The sequence below is a fragment of the Pteropus vampyrus genome, unplaced genomic scaffold (genome assembly GCF_000151845.1).
Source record: "Pteropus vampyrus isolate Shadow unplaced genomic scaffold, Pvam_2.0 Scaffold190, whole genome shotgun sequence".
NCBI classification, from domain to species: domain Eukaryota; kingdom Metazoa; phylum Chordata; class Mammalia; order Chiroptera; family Pteropodidae; genus Pteropus; species Pteropus vampyrus.
Genome location: NW_011888971.1, coordinates 822,157 through 829,097, shown reverse-complemented (window position 1 = coordinate 829,097; position 6,941 = coordinate 822,157).

Here is a 6,941-nt window from a genome sequence, read left to right as displayed (position 1 = left end):
AAGATGTCGATTTAGTGTTCCATTTGGAGAGTATTGGTTCCAATTCAAAGCAGAGGGTTGATTGGCTATTCTCTGAAGAAAATCCTCCTTTTATGTCTCTTTGAACTCAGGAATGGAAAATAACTAAGAAGCACGTCATCTTCAGATGTGATTTTCATCCCTACTGGGGGTGTGACACGGAGTAGGTACAATGGTGTGTTCAGAATTTAGGTGAGCCCAGCCTCCACTTTTCAGAAGCTGACATCACTTTAATCTTACATCCTCCCAAAAACATCTTAGCATTTGCTCTGTGTAGGAATATCGGTGTGATGCCTGTGGAAGTTACAGGTTTTTGTTACTGTCCCTTTTCAGGCAAGTCTATAGATACAGGAAAATCAGATACAGGCTGGTGACAGCTGCCACAGATAAGGTGAGTGGAAGAGAACCACCTAGAATATTCCCTACTGGTTGTTTCTTTAAGTCAATGTGAAAACTGCTTCACAAGTTCACAAAGTTGTCACTCTTGATTTAGGTTAAGAAAGTTTACTTTTCTCTGTTGAAGTTGATTGTTTTTCCCCTGTACCGTGACTGTTGGCCAAAATCAAACTTGAACTTCTGCCCTTTGAAACAAAGCACAGTACGAACCTTTAACCCAAGCACGTGCATTCACCACCGAAAGGAATACATCATCGGTAAGGAAACGCACAGACTTGGTCCAATGTAGGATTATTCAAAAGTGTATAACAAAACGTATGTGTTATGCCACTTGACGTGACTTTTGAAAATGTTATGAAATGTTAAACGCCTCATTCTGTGTTAATTTGCTGTTGCTGTTTTGTGATACAAAATAAACTTACCTGGGATTGTTTCATTTTTCTCATCGAACCTTCTCTGAATCCCACTTCAGCCCTTGGTAAACTTGCAGAAAGTTTCTGACCTTAAATTAATTTTTTAAAGGCCATATGTATTAATCATAATGGAGGTTTTCTGGAGTGAGACAGCATCATCTTCTCCTTCATCTGAGTAAGAAAATGGAGCTTTGTTTGGCCTCCCGGAATATTTGTGGATGGCCGAGTATTTTCTGATTGGGCCGTTGGGTGCACCACACGTATTTTGAGTCCTTACATTCAATGTTCAAGGTTTCCCTTGAAATGTTAGAATGTGAAATGCGAATTTCCAGTGGTCTTCCCTTTTATCTTTTTTGTCCATCAATTCACTGGTCTGAAATGCTCCCTCGAGAGGTGTCCAGGTCTATGTCTAAAAAAGTGGTTTAATGACACCTGACAGATATTTTGTTTTCAAAAATGAGTTGAAGACACCAGTCGTGGCCGCCGCGGCCGGGAGCTCGTTGCCCGTGACATTGGAACCATTGCGGAAGTTCAGAGAAGGGAGCGGGGGCAGGGTGTTACCCGACCAGTCAACGGACACTGCCTGGCACCTGCTCCCAGCCTCAGCCCTGAGGAAAACAAACATATTTATGAGATAAAATGAGCTGCTATTATAGAAGTAAAAGTGCCATGCTCATTCACTGCTCTGGGCGAATTGCCAATTTCTATATCCCGAACCGATTCATCTTTTTAAAATAAATAAATAAACAGATTCATGAGGAATGGTTTTAAGTACTGCTACTGATGCAGCAAACTTCCTTTCACAGGAACCCCCTCCTCACCTCTATCTGGGACAAAATAAGAGAATCCTGATTCTGTACAGTAGAAATTGTATTATATTTTTTGTACTTATGTTTTATGTAAATAGTTTGTCTCATTTAATTGTATGTGAGCATTCAAATAAATCCTACCGTTTAGGAAACCATTTAGTGGCATTTTTCTTTGGATGACCTCGAAGTCCCCCATGACCCCGGTGCACTAAGGCACAGTCACTACCCGAAGGACAGCGTTTCAGCAAAGTGAGATGGATGACCTCCTGCGTGAAACCTGTCACACCTTTCCTGTCAGATCCTGAAGCCTTTGAGTGGCGGGGAGGGCAGGGCCAGCCAGCTTCCTGACTCTGTGAAGCAGTAAAGAGCTTTCAGAAATTTCTATGGACAATAAGAAGTGTGTGACAAGGAAGGCCCATCAGGATTTTAATTTACAAGGAGTTGGTATCAGGTCCCGATGAAGGGTCCGTTAAGCTATATTATGCTCATCCTCACTCCAAAGCACTATAGTCCATTCTTCTCTGCATAAAGCAAGTTTTCTCCGGCATGGACCTGACTGTCGCTCAGCATGAACACAGCTGGACGATGCCTGGCCCAGAAAAACTACTCTCGAGCAGGCCGACAATCCAGGAGGTTATTAGCTCCGGCTGCACATTAGTATTTTCTGGGGGGTTCTTTTAAAATAACATCACCCAAACCCCATCCCAGACCAGGGCAACTGGGATTCTGAGTATCTTGAAATATTAAAATTTTAAAGCATTCCATGAAGAACTTACATTTGGCTGGTAATTTAGAAAGGGAGTGGAATAAATAACTGTTCCTTTCTTGGAATTTCTTTTTTCTGATTCTCTGTATTTATAGTGATATATTCCAATATTTACACATTCTCACACATTGCTCATGTATCTAACTCCTTTTTATAATCTCCATATGTTCTTAAAATTAAATTGAAATATGATTTAAAATATCCTTCTGGACCTATTTGAAATATATAATATAAATCTCCATTTAAAGTGTCTCCTTGAGCCCAGCTTGTAAAGAATAGCAGAAATGATTGCATGTAGTGATTGCACAACTGTAGATATTTAATGTAATGTCCTTAAAATAATATCCAGAATTACTTGTAATATCCAGTATTATTTTTCTGGACTTCGATTTAGTTTATACTTGGTTTATTTTGTTAGAGTGGTTTGTTTATAGAGATCAAACAAAAAACGATGTCCGAAATGGCTTTTCTCTCATCAATCACCTTGGCGTGTGTTTTCCTTGGAAGTATTTGGCGCTCTCACCCCTGCAGTCACAGCCAGGGTCATACCTGCAAGGAATAAGATCACGTTTGATAAACCTTCGATAGTTCTGGGTGGCACAGAGCGCTTACGACGAGCTGCTGACGGCGTAAGACGGGGCATGAAGCGACCCTTTGTAAAATGGTTTCTCATACGATCTACGGGAACGGCGAGAGGTCACCCCTAGTTTGAAGATGAGTCTCCTCGCAGAACACAGAGAAAACTTTGCCGAACTGTGGTGTTTCAGACTTAATGACGGCCTTTGCCAGAGGGTCAGCTGTTCGTCACCGTGGTGGTGTCATGGGCCATCGCGACACTCTGGTGCTGTGCCGATGCCTGTCCACAGTTCTCTTACTGTTCGATTTCCTCCCTCTCGTCCACGTCCCAATTGCTGTGTCACTTCCTGTTACCTGCTAATAGGTGCAGTCACGGGATCTCTTCGTGCCCACTTCTGAGACCGGAGGTCCCCTGGAGGCCAGGGCTCATCCTTCCTTGAGAGAAGAATTCAGTGCTGGCAGCAACATGGTGCCAGGAAAATCCTCGCCAGGAAGACAAATGGGCAGCCATGACCAAGCATTCAGAGAGTGAATTCACGTGCACACAACTGCGAACTTCAGATTTAAAAATCTGATAGAAACTGCATATCTAATACATTCAAGAAAAATAACGGAACGCTTGTGTTAATTAACTGCCAGACGTGCATCTATAATTTCTCCTCCAGACTTCTTGTTTGCATACACTTTGACTCATTATATGGTAACATGGTTTAATATATTTTTCTATCGTGAGAAGAGAAAACAATTGTTATTCAAGATGGATTTCTCTTTATCAATAACACCTTATTATATGTAGTCACATGTAAAATGTTAGGCTCTTTGGAACACTTCTATCGACTTCCAATTATGTGTAAGCTGAGAAATTAGGATAATCACCTACATAGACCAGCTTGTGGATCTGTGTTTCTAAACTTCTCTACCATGCCCAGACTTTAGGGGCCGTGCTCTGCAGGGCCACCCCCCTCCAATACCGCATCTTGTCACCACATGGATGATGTGACAGAGGGAGGTAAAGCGCTCCCATACTGACAATGAGATGCCTACAATAACATCGCTATACATGGATGTGACTGCAAGTCACACACACACACACATTTCTCTAAGCCCAAACTAAATGTATTCCCTCTTCGGCTTCCCCACTGAACTTTCCAGAATGCGTGCAGCCACTCCAACATCACTTCACAGGAAGGGAAATGTGATGGGGAGAGAGGGAAACAGAGTAAAAGACAAAAGAGTTTTCACTGCACTCAAATTATTGACCACATTTTAGAAAACTATATGACTGTATGCAAGTGAGTGCCCTGAAGGATGTGCTCCGTCAGCTCGTGACGGGCCACCTCTGTACGGCTCAGCCTGTGGTTTGGGCTGGATAAGGGAAGGACAGAGTTGGCTAAGACAGCTGGGCATCAGTGTCCTTTTCAAGGACCTGGAAACCCCGATGGCGGGAGGCGGTACTGGGCCGGGTGACCTTGGGCTGGGTGACTGGCTGGTGACCTTGGGGCTGTTGACTCCTCTGGGCCTCACTCATCTGTAAATGCAGATAGTAAGAGCACCTGTATAGTAAGATTATTTTCACTATTGATCGTATTAATGCAAACGAAGCACGTAACAAAAGGCCTGGCCACACGCCAAGTGTTCAACAAAATTGTCGTTGCTGTTATTGCTGAAGGACGTGCTCAAACATGTCCTAGTCTTACAGCTCTTATGAATAAAGGCCTCTGTACATCTAAGATAAAGTTCTCACCGTTGTTGTGTATTATTAAACAAACCTGAGGTACTTCAATTTGTTCAAGAATTATGGAAAAAGTAGACTTTTTGTGGTCAGTAATCAAGGATGTTAATTAACTTGGGCTCTCTGATTTCGAGATAATGAGAAAAAGAAGAGTGTTTGAAGAACAAGTCATTTTGAGTGTGTTGGTTGTTGCTAATCTATTTTTCTTTTGTCAAAAGAGATGATGATGGAATCCGTAAGGGGTCAAAACAACTAGAATCCAACCTCTGAACTTCCCTCCGGAGAGTGGAGGCCGGGATCATCATGTCAGGATGCTCAGTAACGTGAGAGGAACCGTTGCCAGGGAAACGTGTGTTATGACCAGGGTATACCTTTCCTCATTTGAGATTTCGGTCTGATTTTTCACTGCTTCACATTTTTTAAAGTTTTATAGAAATTGGGATTGGGGAAAGTTGTAAAATAGACAAACATTCAGACAGTGTGGGTCCTGGAACTTCCCAGAGTGTTTTACTGCGTGGAGGGAGCAGCAGGTAAGAGGGGGTGTGTGAAAACGTGAAGCCAGCTGGACCAGAAACGTGGGATTTCACGTGCAGACACTCCCATAAATACAAAGAAGCCTCTGCCAAATGCTGGTGCTTGAGAGCAGCGTGAAAGGATCATGTCTTAGAAAACAAAAATAAACGTAAACATGTATTTTTAGCTCTTGTGATTCAGTCCAAAGGAGAGCCACCAACGAAAGAATAGGACTCTAGAAATGGCGCGTGGCAATGTCACATGGCGGCTCACTGCCCTGATGCGGTTCCTCCCCAGCTCAGAGCCGCTGGACCCAGCTAGAGGACCCGCCGCTGCCCGCAAACGCCCTGGCTGGGCCCGGGCCTGCAGACGGGCGCGTGATCGCGCTGCAACCCGCGGTTCGGGGCTAACGCTTCTGAAATGAGTGTTCGCATTCTTCTGCCCGTTACCCTTTCGTGGTGGTTGTTTTTCCCTTGTCCCCTGTGCTCTTTGGACTAAGACTGGCCGTGGGTCCTGTTGCTCCGGACGAGGAAGCCTCGTGGCCGTGGGGCCAGGACGACGCAGAGGACCCTGCGCTCTCTCGACAGTGGCGGAGGCCGGAGGGCTCTGGGCCTGCCCTGGTGAGAAACGAGGTGACCCCCCCGGCCGCCGCGGAGACTCTGGGGGTCCCTGCGCTCAGGCGGGCTGAGGTGTGGCCGCGTCGGCAGGTGGGGTGGTCAGGGGAGAGGGAGCGGGGTGCCTTAGCCTTGCGGCTCGTCTCGGTGTCGCCGAGAACAGGAGCCACCACCCAGGTTAACCAAGGGCCCTTGCGTGTAACTGTCCCTGTGTGTGTTTATCACTTCGAAGGGCGTTAGGAGAAGTCGGGTATCTTGAGGAGCCTTAGCCGTGTGTGAGGCAGGGTGGCCGGGGTGTCAGCAGGCGAGGGTGGGGACGAGGACCGAGGACACGGGGGCATCTGGCCGCCCCGCCCCCAGTCTGCTCCCGAAAGAGCTCTTTTCTGCGAGAAATCTGTGGGTCTCAGTAGAAGTTAGACGCGATTTGCCGCTGCAGTGAGGAGTGCCACGAGCTGGGGAGCATGCTGTCCCCACTTCTGTGTGGCACCCACGGCTCTCTGCCCCGGCCGGGGGTCTTGGGGACACGCCTTTGGCTGGAGCACGGCGCTCCCGCGGGGGTGTGGGGTGAGCAGCTCCGAGCCCACGCAAGGGCAGAGGCACTGAGCTGAGGGGGGACGCGGACCAGGGGGGGAGGACAGGACCCTCCCTGTGGTGTGGCTGTGAGTCAGGCCCCCACCCGCGGACACGGCCGGGGACCGCGATGTTCTGGGCAGCGCGTGGCCGCAGGGCCGGGGCACCTGGGGGCAGGTGGGCGTGGGGCAGTGAGCGTGCGGTGTCCCTCCGCAGCCTGAGCACGTCTGCCCACCCCGGCGCTGCCCGCTGCTCTCAGAGGACAGCTGGGTCACAGAACGTCCCCGTGGCCACCAGACGCGAGGGGAAACGGGCCTGAGCAAGCTCCGGGCTCGGGGAGGGCGCGTCACTGCCGTCTGCGGGGTGAACCCGGGTGGCTTGTCCTGGACCGATGACTCGTCACTGCACGTGCGGGGAGGGGTCCTGAGCCCCGTGCAAAGCCAGCGCCCCGTGGGAAGTGACCGGGCTGGTGAGGGCGGGGACCACGCACATTTGGAGGCGTTTAAAGGCCTTTAACAGTCGCCCACGCCAAGA